Raw genomic sequence first — 25,191 nt, 5'->3', positions numbered from 1 at the left:
TTTCTTTCTTTCTTTCTTTCTTTCTTTCTTTCTTTCTTTCCTTCTCGGTTCAAGTTTTCTTCCACAAAATAACTAATATGGAAATATGTTTTACATGATTGCATATGTATAACCTATATCAGATTTACTGTCTCAGGGAGGGGCTATGGGATGACAGAAGGATAGAATTTGGAACTCAAAACTTAAAAAACCCTTATGTTAAAAACTGTTTTTACATGTAACTGGAAAAAATGAAATAGTATTTAGAGTGAAAAAAAATGACCTCTCCATTTGTTTTCTAGGTCAGTTGTTTTTGATGATCAGATATCTTATATTTTCTTCCATTTTTCAATCTTTCAATTTTGTTCTAATATTTCTTGCTGACTTATGGAGCCACTGATTTCTATTTTGTCTTTTTTTTTAATTTTCAGGTATTCCATTTCTTGGGTTTATCACTTTCTCTTTCAAGCTACTTATTCTCCTACTAATTCCTTCCTCAAGAGCTTGCATTTAATTGTTTAACTTTTGTTTCGTTTTTTTCCTAGGTTTTCAATAGACCTTTGTGGGACATTATTTTTTTCTTTTGAGTTTTTGCTTTCAGTTGTTATGGATTAGATTTGCAACACATTTTTGATACCGTTTGGTGTTTTCTTTGATTTATTCATTTCTCCAGCTTTAGTTCCTGAATTGGAGATTTGTGCCAGGGTCAGTCTTTGTTTCAGTGCAGATCTGAGTAGGGTAGTTGGCTCTACTTGATCTTACTCTTGGTCCCCTGGGGTTTTTCAGTGACTTCTACCTCCTAAGATTAGAATCCCCTGGATCTTTGAGGTTCAGAGCACTGGATGCTCAGAACAGAAAGTCAGGATACTTAGAAGACCCTGGGCCTGGGCTTTCTCAGTCTGAGCACTGCAGCTCTATACTGAGCAGAAAAGTGCTTCTGTTCCCCGCCACTACTGTTCTCTAGGGCTTCTAAGGTCCCTATCCTGAGGCTGACAATCCTGAGGATATGCTACACACATTCTATCTGTGGTTGGATCCATGCTCAATTTGATGGAGACAGGATGAGTGGAGAGAAAGGGCCTATTCTTATTGCTTGTTCAGTTCTGAGGTAGAAAATGTCATGATGTCATTTTTCATTTAATTTCTTAATCATTATTTGGTTTGGTGGGAATTTCAGAGTTTTCTGGAGTAGCTATATGGAAGCTGGGAAAGCTGACCTCCAGTTTAAGCAGCCATCTTGGCTCTAAGTCTGGCCATAGTACTGTGCTTCCACTGAAATATTCCTCTAAAGCCCCATGACGACATGGAGGTGACTTTGAGTTCTTGAGGCCAATATCTTTGAAATTCAAGCTTCCTTTCCTAAAGCTTAAAGTATAGGTGAGAGAGGTTCATCTCTAGAACATTGGCCAAGTGACAACTTTTTCTTGGTCACATTAACTCAAGAAATAGATAAATACACAAAATATTCCATGTGTTCTCCCCTTCCATTTTAGTGGCAATGTTAACAGAGTAGAAGAAAGAAAAACAGAGAGTACTAAAAATCACACAATTCTAAGATCAACCCCAAATTTTAATTCATCCATCATCATTCAATATAAAATCTTTGTTCAATCACCAAAGGTTTGAAACACGACTGGGGGAATTAAACAATGTTTATGACAATCTCACTACAAATGAAAAGATAAAGATGTCACAGATAAAAGAAAGCAGGACATAAAATCCTGTGAGCATTAGCAGAGGAAAAAAAGCTTAAAAAGATGAGATTTTAATTTTTGGAGAAGTTTGCATTTTTTGAAAGTCCTGAGCAATTTCCCAAATGCAATTCAGTCAGATCTTTTTCTTCTGTCCAATTCTGAGCCCAGTTTATTATCCATTTGTAGTGTCTAAAACATATCTACTGATGATCTTGCTTTAGGGACCTTTTGTCCATTAAATAACAAGATTTGGAAAATAGATTTCCTTTATTCATTTGGTTTTTCCTATGGGCACAGTTATGACAAACTTATTTGAATGGTCTTGGATCTCATATTCAGGAGCCTCTGCAACGTTCCAGAGTTTTGGTGCAATCAGCACACTGTCTCTAATTGTCCTGATTGATATCTGGCCACTGGACCCAGATGGCACTGAAGGAGAAAGTAAAGCTGGTAACTTTGCACAGCCCTCCCTCACTAAATCAAAGTCAATCGCAAGTCATATCATAATCATGTCATGGTCCTTTATAAGAATGAAGGACAAACCATACAACCTACAAACAGAAGCATCTTCAGGAAGTCACGGTCTATCAGAAATCCCTATTCAGTACTAATCCCTAGTCAATCCCTGGACTCTTTTGGACTTCCTTAGGAACAATTTTACTCTATCAAGTTGAAATTCTTTTGAAGTGAACAAAAATATTTTTTCAAGGTTTTGAATATTAAGTTGATAATATGAATTGATAGTCACTGATACCTTCTCAAGCCCCACCACTTTTGCTAGTAATAACATCTGTAATTTTTTTCAGTAACTATTTGATATCTTCCCTTCTTTCTTTCAGATATCTTGAAAATAGATTCTTCAGTACCCTCAAAACTGTGCTGCCTCTAGCACAAACTTCCTCTAAAGGTTCTCATCTGGCCCACTTGCTGCTCTTGCCTTTATTAGTCTGGGAAACACTGGAGAATATGATGTTAGAGTCTAAAAGTGGGGTTTGTCCAATGACTGTGGAGTCATTGATGGGCAAGATGATTCGTTATAGGAAACTTTCATAAAAAACAGATTGATCATATTAGAGAAATTTTAACTTACAGACAGTGGATACAAATCAATCTTCATCAAAATGAGAATTACCTCAAACAGAAAACTAGTTTGAATTAGGAACAGAACCTTAAAACATTTGGGTTTATTGAAAATTATTAACCATCAATATAGCCAATTAATCTGAAATTATTTACATTTAAATAAATGTATTTTGATACATAAAATGTTATCCTTTTAGTCATTCTCTCCCAGTTTCTGTTAGTTTTTACTCTACCTATTCATTCTCATTAACTTTTAAATTCAATTAATAGAATAATGGATTTCAATTTGGAAGGAAACTTATAAGTCATCTCATTTAACATCACTTTATAGATGAAGAAACTAAGGCCTAGAAAAGTTAAGTGATTTGTCTGCCAAGCAGCAGAATTGAGATTTTAATCTGACTACAAATCCAGCACTCATTCTTCCAAATAAATATAATTAAATCCAACAAACATTAAAAAGCATCCACTATGTATGAGGTTCCAGAAATACAAAAACAAAACAAAACAAAAAAACAAAAAAGTCTTTGCCTTCATAGAGCTTCCATTATATTAAAGGATACATAATATAAATAGACAAATAATTACAAGAGGACACTAACAACTAAGGAAATCTAGAAAGACTTTCCATTGGAGGGAGGCACCTGGGCTGAGCTTTCTACTGGACAGAAGTGAGGAAGCACTGTATTCTGACATGGGGAATAAACTATTTGAAGGCCAATAAGCAGGAGACGGAATGCTGAGGTCAAGGAAAAGCAAGTAAGCAATTACCCTTCTGGTTATGCTTTTTAAATTTTACATTAATACAAGCCTTTCTATATTTCTATATTTCTTTGTACTTCTAATACCTGTCAGTTCCAACTGAATCATCCTAGATGCCTCAGCAGGACCTGTTTGCACTTGCTATGACACAACACCATTTGCAGAGACTGTGAACTATCTAATTGCCTATCTTTATTAACTGAGGTCCTATCATCCATTTCTGTCTGAATTCGGTCTGGACTATTCCCTAATTATTAGGATGCTCCTATCCTCTTTGACTCTAATATAGTGATACTAAACCTCTGACTACCAAAAAATCCACAAAAAAACACAATAGCCCTCCCTTTTCAACCCCTGCTTTCCATTCCCTCATTCCTATCCACTTCAACCATACCCAGGCCCCAACATCTCACCCCATATCAGCCTATCATTTTCACCGGATTCTCTAGAACTCCTAATTTCCCTTCATTCTGGACTGCTTTCTCTTATGTTCTTTCCATCTTCTGGCACTCATTGACATCTAGAACCTACCCCACTCTGCCTATCCTTTCCAGTACTGCTTCTGCCTTTTCTCACATCCTCCAACTCACCAAATAGTCCTTGCTCCAAATTGCTACTTTCAGACTTTTGCTCTACTACCATCATTCAGCAATCTTTCCTCCTTTAAAGTTCAGGCTATTCAAACTTATCACCTAGTCCACAACCTGGTGGTTGTTACCATCTACCCGCCCTTAGGACATTTTCCACCTTCTCTAAATGAGTTCAGTGTCTGGTTCATAGTCTCTCTCTCCTCTACAACTCCTGCCCTAATACTAGGGAACTTCAACCTGTACGTTGATGTTTTCTCAAATGTAATAACTTCCCGGCTCCTCAATCCATGAGGGCTGTATAAATGCTAGTTACTGTTATCATTATTACTGATAGAAGTATCATCATTATCATCCACATCACCTCAACTTCAAACAGGGATGAAAATGCTCTTGATCTTTCCATTTCCATGTTCAGTGTATCTAAAATTCTTCTTTCTGATCATAATATTCTACCTTTCCATTTCTCCCTATCCGTTATTACTCTTAAGCCGAGTCTTTGTCCTCACTCTGACCTTCAATTTCTCCCCCCCTCACTTTTTCCCCCAGGTCAACATCCCTGATCTGGCTTTCAAAATCTCAGCTCCCTTGTCCTATCACAACTTAGGCCTTGCCAACCCCAGCCCTAGATTACTCATATGATCTGCCTGCCCTACTCTACCAACATGCTACTAAATGGACCTGGAGGAAGTTACAAAATGCAAGGGAAATCCTTCTGGATCCTCACTAATTGATTCTCTATTCAGACAGTGGCTGTTCCAAACCTTCCCTTCTCTCCCACGTTTCTGATACCACCCCCTTTCTCCAGTCTCTCATTTGAGAACTTCTTCTCATACTTCACTGAAAGGAAAAAACATCAAGACAATTTCCATGAGCTCTCTTCTTCTCCCCTTCTCATCTCACATTTTTTATACCAGAAGTGTCAAACCCACACCTCACAGGTCAAATGTAGCCCACAACACTCTCAAATGTGGCCTAAATCTTATTTAAAATGTAATTGGGAAATACTTGATGAAATAAATAAAAATACAATAAAACACAGAAAATATTAATATGTGGTTTTCTAGGTCAACATGTGGCCTTCAGAGATCCTTATGTAAGGTTTACTGGGCCCCATTTCTATATGAGTTTGACATGACTGCTTTACATTATCTCTCACTCCCTCTTCTCCAGCTTCCTGGACAATCACATTATAGCCCACACCACAGAACGAGTTCTGAGGGAACTTCTACCCTGCAGCATCACTGTCTTGAGTGGTCACTGTCTCCTGCAAAGGTATTTTAGGAAAGCCCCAACTACCCTTTACTTCACTCCTCCCTCTCAGACAACTTCTCCACAACCTCTTTGCTGACAGCCTCACTGCTATGCACACATACATTTTTTCCTCAGTCTCCTTTGCTAACAGTAACCATGAGCATCCCCCAAGGCTCAGCCCTAGGCCTCTTCTCTTTTCTCTTAATCTTTCACTTGGAGATCAAATCTGTTGTCAAGGGTTCAATTGGCATCTCTATGTCTGTGACTCTCTGATCTAAATATCCAGCCCTCCTCTCTCCTTTTGAGCACCAGTTCCACATCATTACTGCCTTTTGAACATTTTAAACTAGATTTCCATAGGTAGCTCAAATTCAACATGTCTAAAGCAGAACCCATTTCTTTATTTTTTATTTTTTTTAAGTTTTCAACATTCACTTTTATAAGATTTTGAGTTCCAAATTTTTTTCTCCCTTTCCCCCCTCTCCTCCCCAAGATAGCAAGCAATCTGATATACGCTGTACATGAACAATCATATTAAACATATTTCCACATTAGTCATGTTGTGAAAGAAGATTCAGAACAAAAGGGAAAAACCACGAAAAAGAATAAAAAGAGAAAATAGCATGCTTCAATCTGCATTCAGACTCTGTAGTCTTTTCTCTGGATGTGAATAGCATATACCATCTTGAATCTTTTGGAATTGTCCAAGATCCTTGTATTGCTGAGAAGAGCTAAGTCTATCACAGTTGGTCATCGCACAGTGTGGCTGTTACCGTGTACAATGTAGTACCCATTTCTTTCTCCCCAAATCTACTCCTTTTCTTTGTATACTTTCTCATTTGGCGAACTCATCAGATCCTATGAGATAAATTATGATTTCTATGCAAATGGCTTCCAGATTTATTTATCTAGCCCTAATCTCTCTGGTCCACTCCAGTCATGCATCTCCAACTTCCTGTGGGATTATCCCACTTGGTAGCCCTATTGCTCCCCTTCCTACAGTCTGTGCTTCAGTCAGACTGGCCTCCTTGCTACTCTTCACGCAGGGTGCTCAGTCTTCCATAGCCATGCCTTGGTCCTTCCTGTCTCCAGTTCCTTGAATGTATTCTCTCCTCATCTCCACCCCCAAATCCTTTCCTTCTTTAAAAACTCAAATTAAATACCATCTTATCCATCAAATCTTCCTTGATGCCCCCCACTACTAGCAGACTCTCCTCCCATACTACCCTGTCTTTATTCTGTATTTACTTACATGTGTATATGTTTTCTAGCACATTCAATAGAATGTGAATTTCCTGAAGGCAGTAATTATTTTCCCTTCTATGCCTAACACCTTACCCAGTGCCTTGCACATACTAGGTATTTAACACATGCTACTTGATTGAATCCATGATTGCCTGCCTTCTCTCCTATATAAAAAATCCATTTAAATGATCTATGCATAAGCTGAAGCTATTCTCAATGAAAAGATGAGAAGAGACAGACTTTGGGGCAGCTAGGTAGCACAGTGGATAGAGCACCGGCCCTGGAGTCAGGAGTACCTGAACTCAAAACCAGACTCAGACATGTAACACTGACTAGCTGTGTGACACGGGACAAGTCACTTAACCCCAATTGCCTCACGAACAAAAGAGACAGACTTTTATAAGCAATTTATGCCAAATACATATCCTTACATAGCTGAGGGAAAAGAGTAAAAGAATATAAGAATTCCCTGAATTTATTATTTACTAACTTAAGAAAGCATATGAGACCCAGAGTCCTGTGTTTGAACCTAGTATGTGGACTTCACTTTTCTGAGTCCTGATTCCTTCACTTTTCAAAATAGCAAAATAATATACTCATTACAGCAATTCAGTTGGGAGAAAAGGCCTACAGGGATCCTTATATATAGTTTGGTGGCCCTCATTTCTATTTGACACCCCCATTTAGAATATGTTTTGATTTAAATCCCTTCTTCTAAATTTCTGTAAGACTGAACTTTTCTATAGAATTTGCTGATAAAATAATAATTTACAAAAGTGATTTTAAAGCTCAAGATATATTCATGGGCATATTATTTCATCTTTGGAAAATCCAAGACACAAAAATTTTCTTAAGGATATTTAGTAAATAATAGCTAGCATTTATATATCACTTTAATGTTTGCAAAGCATTTACAAGCATTATCTCATTCATAGCAATTTTGTAAATCAATAGTACAGGCTTTCTGTGATCTGGTAAAACTCGTCTCCCTGCTGGTCCTCACACAATACATAAAAATGAACATCTTTGAATTCTTGCCCGTTTCCTCTCTTTGATACACATTTTGCAGGTCTTCACCATCTGTTAGAAAACTTGCAAATCACTTTTTGAAGTGATTTGAGTGATTTCTTCTCTGGCAAAAGGCACATTTATCTTCTGATCTGAGTCATTTGGTAGAGGGACTTTATTACATTCCTGGATTCAGTATGTAATATATGCTTCCATCAGATTTACTGGGTATGGTACTTGAGGCACAAACTACCTAACAGGGTGGCAGCACCTGTCATTAAGAGAACTCATTCATGTTCCTGACTCATGTCATCATTTCTTTACAATTTGCTTCTTTAGGCCTTAACTGATTCCATTTTCTTTTAATCCACAGAGATTCAGTGAATTCATTGCTGCCAGGAATTATTTTCTGTAACTAAAATTATTTTTGGCAGCCTTAAAAGTTGGAAGACAACTTCAACACATGCACATTGTGAAGCCGATAGGAAACTTCTGACTACATATCATCTTAGACTTTACATCTTGTTTCATAAAGTGTAGAAGCAGGGCTGGCAGGAGACATGATAGCGGTCCAGGTTCACATGGTGCCTAATTCATGAAAGGAGGCAGGGAATGGGGTACTGGTCTTGTCATGGCTCTTACTTATGTAATGCCTGGAAACTCTCATGTTTATATGCCTGCAATGTTGTGGAAAATTACTGCTTGACAAGGCTTAGCTTAGGCAGGGTCTCTTGGGATCTCAGGCCAGAACCCTGTTTTTAGATCTGGAAACTCTTTTTGATGGATGGGGGAAGGACTGAAAAGTTATTCTACTGACAGGGAAGGAATATAAGGAATAAAAGCTAGTATCTTTGTTAATCATAGAACTATAGATTTAAAGTTGGAAGGAACATTAGAAATTACCTAGTACAGCCCCCTCATTTTACAGATGAATAAAGTGAGGTCCAGAGAAACTAAATGACTTATCCAAAGTCAAGTCATACAGATAGTAAGTAGAAGAGCTGGTATTCAAATCAAGATCTTCTGGCTTCAAAGTTAATGCTCTTCCCATGGAATGACATTGTCCCCCAAGTCCTTTCCTTTGTTATAGTTTCTTTCTTCTTTCCTATTCTAATAACTGATTCATATTCAATTCATTTAAAAAAACTTTTATTAAGTGCCTAGCATAAGAATGACATTGTACATACAAAGATGAAAACAGTTCTTGTCCTCAAGGAGCTTACAATCTAGTAGTGAGGCAGAGACACATACACAAGTAATCACACTACATATCAAAACATAAGAACACAAAAAGATTAAAACAGAATGACATGAAATGTTATAGGGGAGAATCAGGAAAGACTCAACCTAAGAAGTGGTGCCTGAACTCAAGTACTTGAGAGAAGGGAAATATTTTAACATGTGAAGATGTGGGGAAGGAGACCGATCCAAACATGGAGGTTGGCATGAAAAAAATCATGAGGGCTAGAGAAGGAAGAAACAGATTAAGGATCTTAGAAGGGCAAGTGGTCTAGTTTATCTGGAATGTAGAACACATTAAAAGGAACAGAGTGAAATGATAGAATATATATTAAAACTACATTGTAAGGGACCTTGAATTCCAGGTTAAAGTTTCTCATGATTCATATAGAAGGCAATGGGGAGGTAACTGAGAGTGTCTGAGTAGGGAGTGATATATATTAGGGAGACCTGTACCTTACTATTGCTTTGGCAGCTGTATGGAGGATGCATTAGTGAAAAGAGGCATTGAATACAAGGAGAGCAGGGAGTCCAGGTAAGAGATAGTGAGGGCTAGAACTAGGGTGGTGACCATATGCAGGAGATGGATGCAAGAGATATTTAATTTTTTTTACCGAGTAAGATGATTGAACACACTTTTGGACACATTTAAGGTGTCAATGGAATATCCAGGTGGAGATAGCCAGCAGGCAAATGGAATGAAGTCCTTTAGCTCATAAAAAGGTGATACGGATAAATGAAAGTGAATTAGAAAAGAGTCAATGACAGAATCCTAGAAGAATTCCATACTATTCAATCTGACCTCTAGAATACCTTATTTGGTCCTTGATAAGCTTTGTTGGCTAATTGGCTCTACAATCTGTTAGTATTTGTCAAAAATTAAAGAATTACTCTTTTTTTAAATGCTTTTTTTCCCCTTTTTGATGAGGCAGTTGGGGCTAAGTGATTTGCCCAGAGTCACACAACTATTGAGTATTACGTGTCTGAGGCTGGGTTTGAACTCAGGACCTACTGACTCTAGGGCTGGTGCTCTATCCACTACACCACCTTGCTTCCCCTAAGAATTACTCTTGGAAGTTAAAAGGTAGAAGGGATAAGGCAGGAAGAAAAAAGAAAGCTACTCCATTAGTGGTCAAAAAGAAAAGGAAGAGATATAGGTAGGCAGTTATAGAGACTTCAAAGAGGAGGTCAAAGAAAATGGAGATGGAAGAGGAAGGCATAAAATAAAGTTCTCCTGAAACAAATTATCTTCTCAAAAATATTTTTCATTTTTGAAAAATTTTGGAAGTTTGGATGGGATGATCCTATGGATAATTCTAATTTCATAAAAATAAAATATATTTTTAAAATAAAACTTTGCAAAATCATGTATACAATTTTTCATTTCTGAAAGCATGGCTACTGTGAATTATGAACTTCATTCTAGCTTCATACTACACACCTATCTCCTCAAGGAGCCTGGAGTAGACTACTAGACTACAGAGGGAAATGAGACATATGTCTGGTGCCTTGAGTCAGTTGCTTATGCTTTCTGCATTTTTCCAAGGTCAGGTAAAGAGCAGTTTTACAAGGTAAGATAAAGAACAACACTAGCAACAAATTAATGAATTAAATTAAAAATTAAAAATTTTTTAAAAAAACCCACTAGCTGGTTACTTCCTGATAATCGTGGTAATCTGCCTAACCTGACTCAAGAGGGTAGCTCCACCCTGCAAAGCCCTCACATAGGCTCACCAAATAACCTTATGTAAAAGATCAGAAGGGAAAACAAAGTCATTCCACTCTTTCCCAGTTAGACCTTATTCTATCAAATATGCCTTGTCTGCCCCTCCTTTCTTCTCAACAGATGTTAACTGGCTGCTTTTTAAAAATTATATTACCTTATCATTTGAGATACATATTTTATCCAGTCTTTTATGAAGTCAAGTAATCTCCAACAACCCTAAATCAATTGTACTATATTTCTTCTTGAAAGGGTACTGATTCCTCTTAAGTCTTAATACACCAATCAGCCTTGGTGCTGTTGTGTACTGTGACTAGTAAAGGCAGAAGCCATGTCAAACCAGCATCTGTTACTTTGTTAGGTAGAGAAGCTCCATATAGAGATGGAGACCTGGGAGGAGAGGACGGAAGCAGAGTGCTGCAGTGCTATAAATGGAAAGTTAGGAGGTGTCTAGTTGAAGCCTGGAACTAGGGCTTTGATGGTTTGGGAGAGCCTGGGAAACACTTCACAGAACTGTATTTGGAAGCTTACTCTGGTGCTCAAACAAAAAAATCTTTACAATGGGAGGAACCCACACACTAGTATCTCAGAAACTAATGGATTAGTCCCTCCTTCATGTCTGAGACCCTCAGCTGGGAGCTCTGGTTTGCATGAGGGTCTGCAGGTACCACTCTTGGTGGCTCTCTTTTAGGTTCTGAAACTGGCTAGATTGACTCTTTTACTATTTTTGTATCCCAGCTATAAAAAAGGGTGCCATATGTAGAAAGCCACTGTCACATCCCTGGAGAGTGAGAGAATTCATTACTTCCTTGAGAATTATAAATGGGTACCCATGGAGGCTATGGCTTTGTCATTAGAACAGATATTTGGGAGCTATGTGCCCTGAATTCCAGTTTTCTTAACTAAGAAAATGACTTTTGTTTAAAAGTCTAAATCAAATATACATTTACAGCTTCTTGCTTTTATTGGGAAAATGGAATGCTGATGTTTATTTTTCATGCTTTTAATATTTATGCTCAGATAATCTGACAGGTTTTATTTAACTCTTCATAAGTCCTTACTTGCAAATGATAAACTAATGATCTAGGAGTGGCATAAGCTGGGGGAGAGACTTTCCAAGGATTAGTTTCCTTTTAACACTTCCACCCAAACACGACAATAACTGGCATGAAGATTCAATCAGTAAATTCAACAACACAACAGCCCAAGCAAGCCAAAAAAGAAAACTTCTGAATAATGGCAGTCTACAGAAAGTCAGGATCAATATATGATGGCCTCAGTGCCAGCTGCTTCTCTTCCAAGAATTCACTCTTCCTATGTCTTTAATACTAACCCCTCTCTTAAATACTATGGGAAACTGACAAGCCATGAGAATCTTGCCTCCTTTGAAGTCTGGCTAGCTTCTCATTCTATCCCACTGAGTCTATGGAACTCTACTGGAGTTACAATAACAGAGGAAGAGCCAGAGAAAACCAAGTCTATTTCTCTTGTTATTTGTAGCCTCTTGTCCTTCAAGGCAGGACAGAGTCTGAGCACTCTGGCAGGATTTTGTCTGGGATTTAGTTAATGCCAGGTGCTTTTTGCCTCCCCTCCAAGGGGTCTGTTGTAAAACTGGGAGATTATAGGGATTGCTCAAAGTCACACACGATAATCATATGTGACTAGGTTTTTGCAGTATGCTGTTTTGTATGGTTTCTCCCTCCCCTCCCTTCTTAAAACAAGATTCCAAATGTTTCTACCCCAATGCTCATCGAAGGAGCATTTCTTACCTCTCTACCATTCAAAGTCAAACTCCTGAAAAGCATCCTCTTGACCATTCATCTCACTTTGCAAATTCATGACAAGAGAAAGGATAATGTAGTAAAAAGAATATTGAACTTGGAGTCAGAACATTTGTTTTGGAGTCCTTCTGCCATTTTGCAACTATGTGATTTTGAACAAGCTGCTTCCTTTCTCTGGTCCTCAGTTTCCTCCTCTGTAAGATGGGAGGAGGGAAGGGTTATAATATTGATCCTATCTATCTCACAGGGATGCTTTAAGCAAAGCAATTTTTTAAAGCTCCAAGTGCCATACATGTTTTTCCTCCTAAATATTTTATTACTTATTTTTAACATTCTTTTCTTTTAAATTTTGAGTCCCAGATTCTCTCCCTCCCTACCATCCCCTCCCCAATCCACCAAGAAGTCAAGCAATAGGATATCAATTATACATGTGAAATCATGCAAAACATATTTCCAACCTTCTAAAAAAAGGCAAGAAAAATAAAGTGGCAAAATTACACTTCACTTTGCACTCAGAGTTCATCAGTTCTCTCTCTGGAGGTAGAGAGTATTTTTTCATCATGAATTCTTAGGAATTGTCTTGAATCACTGTATTGATCAGAGTAGCCAAGTATTTCACAGTTGATCCTCATTACAACATTGCTGTTACTGTGTACAATGATCTCCCAGTTCTTCTCACTTCCCTTTGCAGTAGTTCACATAGGTCTTGCCATGTTTTTCTGAAACCACACCCTCCACCATTTCTTATAGTACAATAGTACTCCAACATAATCATATGCCACAATTTGTTCAGCTATTCCCCTAACTGATGAGCATCCCCTTGATTTCCAATTCTTTGCCACCACAAAAAGCTGCTATAAATATTTGTGTACATATAGGTCCTTTCCTTTGATCACTTTGGGGTACAGACCTAGTATGGTATTGCTGATTCAAAAAGTATGTGCAGTTTTATAGTCCTTTGGTCATAGTTTCAGATTGTTCCCCAGAATGGTTGGATCCATTCACTACACCACCAGCAGTTCATTAGTGTATCTACTTTTCCCTCATCCCCTCCAGCATTTGTCATTTCTGATGGGTGTGAAGTGGTACCTCAGAGTGGTTTTAATTTGCCTTTCTCTAATCAATAGCGATTTGAGAATTTTTTCATATGACTATAGATAGCTTTGATTTCATCTTCAGAAAACTGCCTGTTTATATCCTTTGACCATTTATCAATTGGGGAATGGTTCCTATTTTTATAATTTTGATTCATTTCTATACTCAGCATATATTTGAAAAATGAGGGCTTTATCAGAGAAACTTGCTGTAAAATTTTTTTATGTTATTTCATTGTCTATGGTACCTTTTACAAACATGTTGGTGTTCAGTCACTTTTCAGTCATGTCCAACTCTGTGACCCCATTTGGTTTTTCTTGGCAAAGATACTGGAGTAGTTTGGCATTTCCCTCTCCAGCTCATTTTACAGATGAGGAAAGCAAGGCAAACAGGGTTAAGTAATTTGCCCAGGGTCACACAGCAAGTTAAGAGTCTGAGGCCAGATTTGAACTCACAAAGGTGAGTTATCCTGACTCCAGGCCCAACACTCTATCTACTACATCCTGATTATCTCTTTCAATTAGCTTACTTTTGCTTTTGCTTTTGATTTGTCTGAGATTATGATTGCTATCCCTGTCTTTTTCACATCAGCTGAAGCATATTAGATTCTGCTTCAGCCCTTTCTTTTAACTCTGTGTATCTTTCTGTTTCAACTGTGTCTCTTGTAAACAACATATTGTTGGATTCTGGTCTCTAATCCACTCTGCTGTCTGCTTCCGTTTTATGCACGAGCTTATCCCATTCATATTCACAGTTATGATTACTATGCATTTCCCTCCATTTTATTTTCTTCTGTTTCTTCCTCTTTCTCTCTTTTTATCCTGTCCCTCCTCAAATCTATTTGTTCTAAATACTGCCTCCCTTAATTCACTGCCCCCCCTTTTGTTCATCACTGTCTCCTCTTATCCTCTTCCCCTCCTACTTTCATGTTGCATAAGTTACATTTCTATACACAATTTAGCATGAGTCCACCTGCCACAGCCCCACTTCTTCCCCTCCACTATAAAAGCTATTTCTTGTGTGCCTCATTTATGTGAGATTTTCCCTATTCTACATCTCCCTTCCCCTTTATCCTAGTGCATCCCACTTTCTCATCCCTTCAATTTTTTAGATCATTCAAACATAATCAACTCACATCCATGCCCTCTATCTATGTATACTCCTTTTAACTGCCCTAATAATAATAACATTCTTAGGAGTTAGATGTTATCATCTTCCCATGTAAGAATGTGAACAGTTTAACCTTCTTGAATCCCTTATGATTTCTCTTTCCTGTTTACTTTTTTATGTTTCTCTTGAGTCTTGCATTTCTTAAATTTTCTATTCAGTTCTGGTCTTTTCATCAGGAATGCATGAAAGTCCTCTATTTCATTAAATATCCATTTTTCCCCTGAAGGATTACATTCAGTTTTGCTGGGTAGGTTATTCTTGGTTGTAATCCTAGCTCTTCTGCCCTCCAGAATATCGTATTCCAAGTCTCTGCTCTAATGTGGAAGCCACTAAATCTCCTGTGATCTTGACTATGGCTCTACAACATTTTAATTGTTTCTTTCTGGCTGCTTGAAGTATTTTCTCCTTGATCTGGGAGCTCTGGAATTTGGTTATTATATTCCTGTAAATTTTCCTTTTGGGATCTTTTTCAGAAAATGATTGGTGGATTCTTTCAGTTTGTATTCTACCCTCTATTAGGGGTAGCTTCCCTTGATAATTTCTTGAAATATGATATCTAGGCTCTTTATTTTTTCATAGTTTTCAGGTAGTCCAATAATTCTTAAATTATCTCTTCTTGATCTGTTTTCCAGGTCAGTTGTTTTACTGTAGAGATATTTCACATTTTCTTCTATTTCTCAATCTTTTGACTTTATTTTATTGTTTCTTTGTGTCTCCTGGAGGCAATGGCTTCCATTTTCCAAATTCTAATTTTTAAGGAATTAGTTTCTTCATTGAGCCTTTGTACTTCTTTTGCCATTTGGTCAATTCTGCTTTTTTAAGGTATATATTTTCTTCAGTTTTTTTGTGCCTCTTTTACAAGTTATTAATTTTCTTTTCTTAATGTTCTTGCACCACTCTCATTTCTTTTCCCAATTTCCTCTTCTACTTATCTCTTCCAGGAATTCTTTTTTTTTTTAAATGTAATTGGGGTTAAGTGACTTGCCCAGGGTCACACAGTTCGTAAGTGTCAAATGTTTGGTCTGAGGCCGGATTTGAACTCAAGTCCTCCTGACTTCAGGGCCGGTACTCTATCCATTGCACCACCTACCTGCCCCTTCTTCCAGGAATTCTTGTTGGGTTTCATTCCAATTAGCATTTTTCTTTGAGGCTTTTTTTGGTAGCTGTTTTAACTCTGTTGTCTTCTTCCAAGTTTATGTCTTGGTCTTTCCTGCCACCATGGTACCGCTTGATGGTCCAATTCTTTTTTGTTGTTGTTGTTGTTTGTTCATTTTTCTAGCCTATTTCTTAAACTTTGAACTTTACGTTAAAGTTGGGCTCTGCTTACCCAGTGGGGAGGCACTGTCCTAAGCTTTAGACTTTTTTGTGCTGCTATTTTCAGAGCTAGTTCTAGGCATCTACAAGTTTTTGGTGCTTCCAAGGTGATAGGATCCTGAGAGAAGTATGGTCACTGTTTGCCTGGTCTGTGCTCTGGTTTTTACCCAGGAACGGCCCTTGATCCCTTGCAGCCACATGCTCTAATACTCCTCTGCCTTGGAACTATGCAAGGGGCCCCTGGTCCCTTGTGACCAATCACCAATATTCCTTCCCACCCTGGAACTGCAACCCAGAACGTTTCCGGTGAAGCTGCTACTGCTGTGGCATATGTGGGTTCCAGACAAGCCTCCACACTGGTATCAGAGACTTCTTCATCTGACCTTTTAAGTTTTCTTAGGCTAGAAAAATGCCTCACTCTGACTCTATGGGCTCTACCACTTTAAAATTTGAGGCATTATTGAGAGTTTAGCTGGATTGCTGCCTCTAATCTATCATCTTGGATAGATGTGATAATTATTTAGGACTGGAAAGGGTCTTAGTGCTCATCTTATCAATCTCTTCTTTTTATAGATAAGAAAGCTGAGTGCAGGAAACATTACATAATTTGCCTAAAGTCATGCAGGTAGGTAGTAGAAAGATCAGGATTTAAGTCTAGGTCCTATTGATTACAAATTCATTGTTTCTTCCTCTATATCATCCCTCTCCTCATAAGAGATGTAAAGGATTTTGCAGCTACAAAGAACCCAATAAATGACAGATGATGATGATGATGATGATGATAATCTAGTACACCAATGAGTGAAGGAATTTTAATTAATAGCATGGCCAGGAGGCAGAATATTAGCCTCTATGATCTGCTTTTCTACATCGGCCCAACTAAAGGAATAGGTTCCATATGGTTTTGGAGGTTAAGCTTCTTTTTTATTATTGCTTCCACTAGGTCCTCATGAAAGCTTGATGATCTCCCTTGATAAAAGGTGGAGTCATAAATCTCATGTTTTCTTTGATGATTCCTGAATGACTTCATCTTAGTTACAAGATAAGGATCAATGTTGTTTGGGAGTGGAATGTTGCTCTCTAAGGGACACATGTGGTTCAGTTTCTCAGTGTGAGTGACTGAGTGTGTGTGTGTGTGTGTGTGTGTGTGTGTGTGTACCCAGAGTACCAATATCAATTCCAATACTGGGCTGTTAGGAATGAATTTTTCAGCCTTTGAGAAGAAAATGAAATGTATAATGATCCTGAACAAGAAACATTTTGTAACTTATAGAAAAGGTTTATTTAACAGGTAACAATAACAATAACAGCTAGCATTTATATAGTACCAACTCTGTGCTATGAACTATGCCAAGCCCTTTACAAATATTATCCTCATTTTATCCTGACAACAAGCCTGTGCTACTATGAGATGCTACTATTATCCCCATTTTAAAGATAAGGAAACCAAGGCAGACAGAGGTTACATACCTAGTATCTAAGACTGGATTTGAACTCAGGTGTTCCTGACTCCAGGCCCAGCACTCAATCCATTGTGCCAATAAATTATCAAATTAAACTTTAATGGTCAAAGAAAAAACTCACTGGATAATTTAATAATGGATATTATTGGGCAATTACCTACCTTTAAAGTGTTACTGTGAGGACTAAATGAGATAATATATGTAAAGTACTGTATAAATTTAAGCTATTATAACTTAGATAATGGAGGAACCAATATGAATACCTACACATATGGTACAGTACTTGAGGTCTGGAGCAGAAAGTGATAAATAGGTATTATATGATCACTACTAATTTTTGGTAAGATCCATTTGTTATCCATTGGTGGGTACAGGGAACTTCTTCCTATTAATGTAGAAAAGTACCTGCTCTGCAGCTAAAAAAAATGTGAGAGAGTTGTGTGGAACACCAAGAAGTTAAAAAAAAAAAACCCTGCCCAGATCAGAGTCGCAGAGCCCCCCTCCTAGAGAGGACTTGAACCCAGGTCTTCCTGATTCCAAGGCCAGCTCTCTATCCTCTAGGCCTTCCATCACTATTTGCTTTGAGGTTTTCATGACAGAGTTGTGAATGTATGGAATAATAATGAAAAGGTGAGCATTATGCTCTGAGAAATAGGCAAAGTCTGAATAACAAGTAGATTATTATTGGTATTAAATGCTTCCATGTATATATTGCTGTGATAGGCAGTGTAGCAAGGTGGTTAGACATAGTACTTGGCTCTAATATTTTAAGAAATAGATACATCTATATCTTCTTGAAGAAAAATATAATAATCCATATTCTCTCATCATTGCAGACTAATATGGATTACTTGAAGGTACCAATAATTAGAACCAAGGTAGGGTTCTCATGGAAGGCCAAATCATACTGAGGAAATCCATCTGGAAGAAAGCAGGGGTAAGTGTAGAAAGTCTGAAAAGCAGATCCAGAAAGTATTCATGAAACACAGAAGCAGCTGTAAGAGATGGAGGAATCGGTTATAAGGAAGGGTGGGATATAAGACCTTACAAAATAAACATTGAATTTGCAAACCCAGGATCTTGTGGTCTTTGTGTCTCCATGAATGCTATCCATATCTCCCTCCATCCCTAATTTCTGCCTATAGAAATATGCATCTAATAAATCTTTCCTGATTATCCTACATTTCCTAACTGGACATGTCTTCACACTTCTTGTCGATATAAAAACTCTGAGAAGAAAGAAGAGGCCTCATGTGTCCTTGTGAAGACTTGACATCATAATTTCAGAAATAGTTTCAATATAAATTCATTAGTTAGTAGATATAAACAGAACATTAATTAGTAAGATTAAAAAGCTAACAAAATGAAAAAATATATGGAAAAGGAAGAGATCATAGCTTTCAGATTTGGATAAACTTAATTCTAATAAACAAAAAGGAAAAAAAGGCCCACTGAGTCTTTCCATTTATCCTGCAGTTTATCCCTTCTTTATGCGTTTTTTTTCCCTTTTTGAAAGGAAGAACTAGTTCACTTTTCTATTTTTAATCCTGTGTTTGCCTCTTAGTAAGAATTTAATAAATGCTCATTCATTCATTCATTCTTATACCCACTCCTTCCAACCTATGCCTCTGGTAATCCTCTGTATCTGGGCTGATGCTGCAAAGCAGACAGCCAATTTCTGTTTTAAAATACATGTATATTCTCCTTGAATATATATTTCTGAAAATGACATTAATTCTTTCAGGCCACTAGAGTATAATTCTGGAAATTGCTATTTCTTTCAAACATATTTTACAAACAATTGCCTTTCACTCAGGGAGTATAGCATTTGGGTAATGCCAACTTACTGACAGAGATGTAATAAAAAACTATTTGCTGGGGCAGCTAGGTGGCGCAGTGGATAGAGCATGGGCCCTGAAGTCAGAAGGACCTGAGTTCAAATCCAGCCTCAGACCAAACACTTGACACTTACTAGCTGTGTGACCCTGGGCAAGTCACTTAACCCCAATTGCCTAAAACAAACAAACAAACAAACAAAAAACAACTACTATTTTCTTTTTATTCAACTATGTTATAAATCACCTCATATTAAAGTCCAAACTGTAGCTAATATCTAATGCCTAATAGCACAGCCCTGGCTAACTCTAAATCCAACGTGTTGTCAGGTAGCCAGCAATTCTGTATTTACCTAATTCATGGTAACACTAGTTACTTGAATGATGCTAACATATCTCATTTTTAACCTAGGGATCTCATCCTCTTCTTTTTCTAATTGTCTTATTCAATGTTTATAACATTAGCCAATTCCAAACTCTATATAGGTATGAATTTTCCTTTTACCCTTGAACAAATGGGTCATTTATGCATTTATCTAACAGATTCTGCCTTCATATTAAACTCCAGTAACCATTAACAAATGAAAATTGACATTTTACAAGTATGTTTTCATTTCAAATACCTTGATTTTAGTGGTAGAAAGTTATTAAAAATAATTCTAAAGCACAAATCACAATTATTTAAACTAACATTTAATCTTTGGAGTTTAAAAATAAGTGTAATTTTTAGATTAGCTAATTTTCCTTATTTTTGTGGACATTCACTAGTATTGCTTTTTAGTCATTTATCTCTCTCTCTCTCACACACACACACACACATACACACACACACACACACACATTCTCTCTCTCTCTGTGTCTCTATCTCTTCCCCTTCCTTTTACAAGTACATACATAACCACACATAGGAACATACATATTAATGTGTTTGTGTGCACAGTTGATCTTGACTAAATCTTGTTCTCCCTACACACTAACTAATGTCCTCCCTGATTAAATCAAATCAACCTGCCAAGCCTAGAAAACCAGAAGTTCTGTGTTTGGCAATGGGATTTCCATTTTCAACCTAGATTGAAAAAAAAAGACTCACAAATTATTTAAAATGTAGAGCTGAATTACATATTTATAAAACACATTCAAGGTAAATAATACTTTTTCATTGGTTCTATCAATGCTACCTAATAATAAAGCTTCCACGTGAGTGAATGAGTAAATTTCTCACTAATAAAATTACAGATTATTAAAGTATTAAACCATGATATGGCAACATCCAAATGAAACTGAATCTTTCCAAATCTGGCATTTTGATAATTAAATTGGCAAGTAGCTCAAGAAAATGGATTCTCAAGAAAAATACTCAATCACTTTACTATTGAACATTTTTATTGAAAAAGTATGCCTCCCAGAAGAGCAAAATGAGTTTAGGCAAACTGCATATCTAAATATCTGCAAGAAATGGGAACTGAAATCACCGAGAGTAATTAAAACCAGATTCTAAAAGTCAATAAATCTGAGTCTCTAGACACTTCATCTTCATGTTCGGTGGTTTCTAGTGAAACACTGAAATAAAGTAACTTTTTATTATTTTCATGATTGTTGAATACTTTCCCCTTGGTTATGTTTTGCAATTATTATTTATCTTAATTCTGAAAAAAATTAATTTTGTTAAATTTCTTTTCTCAAATGCTTGTTTTAAAACATGCCAATCTTCCTATAATCATCACTTTACTGAAATAAATAAAAGCAAGGAAACAACAGATAAATCATGGATAATCTAAAATTTCCACTTAAACCTCCTATTGCATTTCCTTCCCTTTTCTTATATAAATCCCAATATAGAATGACAAAAAATTATCCCTTTTTTCTTTTCCTCTCATTCTCCTACCCTTCATTTACTAGACCTCATAATAAGAAAAAAATTAAAACATATTTACATGCTGAAGAGTCTTATATGGTGAGGCAGGACAAAAGGACTGATTATGCTAACTAGTTATGTTGCTCATGAAATTTCCTTATGTAACAAGTTATCATTATTAAAAATAGTTGCCACTTATAGGAAACTTTCCACTATAGCTCTGGAAGAAGAAAAATTGAAGGTTCATCTCAGAAAAAAAATATAAACTGTAATCCTTCTAGTAAACAAGAACACAAAGTGTTCTTTACACTTTAGTATGTCATCTATCTCATCCTGTATTTTCCTTCTCTATTCACTTAACACTGCTAGTATTTGTTAAATGCTTAATACTCTGTGTGTAACTCCCTGTGACACCTGATTAAATATTAAAACCATGGCAGAATTCAGCCTACTGTCCAACTTATATGTGGTTCATAAATGGACACAGAACCTTCACTATCTCTAAATATTGACAGACCACGTTGGTTCTCCCCTACAAGTCTAATTTGATGAGAAATGCTATTCCTTAAGACAACTTATAGTTATAACCACTTTGAGACTGCATAAATATACAGGACAGAGGGAAACACAAATAGACACACAAGGAAGGACTATTGTGTTTTGTCCCGAAGAGGTCTTACCTGGTATGATTTCATAGCTCTACTATGAATAGTTATTACTACAGTCTGAGGTCTATGGCATCTGTAATAGTTAACAGGAAATCGCAGATCCAGACCTGGAAAGGTCCTTAGAGATCATCTAGTCCAACCTCCTCATTTTACATAAAATAAAAATATTAAAGCCCAAGGAGATTAAATGACTTGCTACGGTCAAATGGGTAATAAGCATCAGATGAGGGATTTGCTCTGAAGTCCTCCAATGCTAGAACCAGTGAATGTTCATGTTGTTGTAAATATGTATTTTTGTTTATGTTATTAGTTTTCTAAACTTAAAAAAGCAAATATAAAGGAAGTGTGTTGGGTTTATCAGATTAAAGCATTGGATTGAAAGCTGGTCTGGGTCCCCATTAACCAGTTGTTTAACGGCATAAATCTTGACATACAGATGTTGTTGTATCAGTCTATTTCATTGTACAGAGCAGGATCTTTAATGGTGACACACTTCCCTCACTTGAGTCCACAATACTGAGTTTTGTTTTGTTTGGCTTGTTTTGAATAAATACAAAGTGATAATAAAAAAAGATTAATGTTCCTAGTACCCCTCTTCATTGCCCTTATATTTCCCTTTAGCTCTCCCAAGGCCCTCCAAATAACCCCACTTCACAATCCAAATTCCCTTCAGCTTAACTCCTTTCACCCAAACACATAAACACTCTCCTTGTGTCCTTCCCTCTCTCTGGTCTGTCTCAGCAGATTTGGGTTGTTAAAATAAAAGTCTTTACTAGTAGTCTCTTCTCCTGGTGCTTCTCTTTTCATTAGGAAAAAGTGATGTGATATTGAATACTTGTGCACACCTGAAGTATCCCTGCTACCAAGGAGACTGCTGAGGCTGGTGGATCTTTTGAGCTTAAGAGTTATGAGCTATAGTGGGTTAAAACAGTTGGGTGTCTGCTCTATGTCCTGCACCAAAATGGTAAGCCCCCGATAGCAGGGTCTAATGTTAACTAAGGAGGAAAAGAATACCCAGGTAAACAACGGAGTAGGTCAAATCTCCTATGCCAGTCAGGTGTGGGATTGGGCCTATAAGTGACTGCTGTACTAACAGGCTAAGCGAGACATGGCCTGAAAAAAAAAATCATAGATATAGTAATACAGATACAGTGCCCACTAAAAAGCCTTATAATTAAAACACCCTGCCTGGTCTATTACCCTAGGAAAGAGAACACAAAGAAATGTCTGTGGCTCCCTCATTCCATCCCTGAGCTTCAGTGGATGTCTGCTCTTGTCCTACACCAATATGGTGAACCCTCAATAGTGGGGTCAATGTGCTATATAAGGAGGGGCAAAATGGTGCAAGTCAATGTTCCTAAGCCAATCAGGTGTACAATTGAGCCTATGAATGACTGCTGTACTTCTTAGTGATAAGTGCCCCAGTCTCAAAGAAAAAAAAAATCACAAATACAGTAGACAAACAAACCCAACTTTCTGAGATAGATGTCACAAATATTATTAGCCTCAAAATCTGAGACTGGTATCAGAGTCTTCTGGCTCTGAGACTAGTGTTCTTCCCACAGTATCATGTTGTTTAAATGTTTGACATTCCTATCTTCTATTAGAGATTTAACCATATTTCCCAATATAGAAGTGAGATTCAGTGATCAGTGTGTAAATTTTGCATAACTATACATACCTCTTTGGGTGTGTGGGGAGGGGAGTGGTAATTGGGAAATGACTGATTATTTTCTAAGAAGAATCAAAAAAGTTTTCAAAATTCTAAATTGTTTTAATATTTTTAAACCTTAAAATATTGAATTAATGAAAATGACATTTATTAAATGCTTACTATGTGTAAAACACTATGTTAAATGCTAGGGATACAATTAGAAAAATAAGATTGTCCCTTCTTTCTAAGAGCTCACATTCTAATGAGGGAGAAAACATATAAGATCTGTAATTCTCTTGATCCCTCTAGATACTTCCTTATGGATAGAAGTGTGAGACACGTGTTATTTTACATGAGATCTGTCAATTATGCCCCTCAAAGGCTGATCAGGATTCTCCAGAAATCTTGTGTCTGTAATTTAGGAAAGCTGCCATTAGATGGCAATGATGTGTTATTAGATTAGTATGATTTACACTAATCCATTTCTTTCTCTTTTTAAAATTTTTTAAACTTTTATTTTCAGCTTCAAATTCTCTCCTTTCCCTCCACCCTTCTCCCACCCATTGAAAAGGCAAGAAATATATCCATTATACATATGAAGGTCATGTGAAATATACTTCTGCATTAGCCATGTTTGGCAGGGTTGAGGGGGGAGGCAAGAAAAATAAAGGAAAAAAATATGCTTTGATCTGGATTATGATACCATTAGTTATCTCTGGAAGTGGATAACCTTTTTCATCATGAATCTCATGGAGTTTCATGGATCACTATACTGACTGGAATAGCTGAGTCTTTCATATTTGATCATATTGATGTTACTGTGTACAATGTTCTCCTGGTTCTTCTCACTCCAATTTGCATCAGTTCATGTAAGTCTTCGCAGGTTCTTCTGAAACCACCTCCTTCATCATTTCTTAAGCAGAATAGCATTCATCACATTCATGTATCACACCTTGTTCAGTCATTCCGCAGTTGAGGGACATCCCCTCAATTTCCAATTCTTTGCCACCACAAAAAGAGTGGCTACAAATATTTGTGTCCTTATGGGTTCTTTTACTTTGATCTCTTTGGAGTGATGACCTAATAGTGGTATTGCTGGGTATGAAGAATTTTATAGCCATTTGGGCGTAGTTCCAAATTGTTCTCCAGAATGGTTAGACCACTTCACTATGTATTAGTATAACTATTTTTCCACATTCCCCTCTAACATTTATCATTTTCCTTTTCTGTCATGTTACCTAATCTAATGGTTGTGGGGTGGTACCTCAGAATTGTTTTAATTTGCATTTCTCTAACTATTAGTGGTTTAGAACATTTTTTTCATATGACAATTGATAGCTTTGATTTCTTCTGAAAATTGTTAATATTCTGTGACCATTTATGAATTGGGGAATGTCTTTTATTTTTATAAATTTGGCTCAGTTCTCTATATATTTGAAAAACAAGGATCCCTAACCTATTTCCTAAGGGAGAGTTCTTAATGGGGTTACCTTTTTCTTTTTAATGTTATCATACATTTCAAACATAATAAAACATAAATTGCTTTTAAAATGTAATGATTTCCTCACAGACATGTTGGCAATCTGCCAGGTTACACATTTTGACCAAAAATTCAAATAATTTTTTCTCTGAATTCCTTCGGAACTATGGAATACATTTCATTCCATTCTGGTGCTCTATCTACACCTAGTACATTGACAGGCAACATAACCTTGGGACACATGAAGGAACATAGTAGGGACAGTCTCACTCCCAAATTATCCTTTGGAATGGATGGTTTAA

General features: G+C 36.9%; 1 protein-coding gene across 1 annotated transcript in view; it reads right to left on the bottom strand.

Moving 5' to 3' along the window:
• The window catches only part of FBXL13 (F-box and leucine rich repeat protein 13), a 254,089-nt gene that overhangs the window by 14,695 nt on the left and 214,203 nt on the right, over window positions 1-25,191 (bottom strand).

Source organism: Vombatus ursinus, unplaced genomic scaffold, assembly GCF_900497805.2.
Source record: "Vombatus ursinus unplaced genomic scaffold, bare-nosed wombat genome assembly UNPS02014830.1, whole genome shotgun sequence".
NCBI classification, from domain to species: Eukaryota; Metazoa; Chordata; class Mammalia; order Diprotodontia; family Vombatidae; genus Vombatus; species Vombatus ursinus.
Note: the sequence above shows the minus strand (reverse complement) of the source record. Positions and strands in the feature narration are given on the sequence as shown.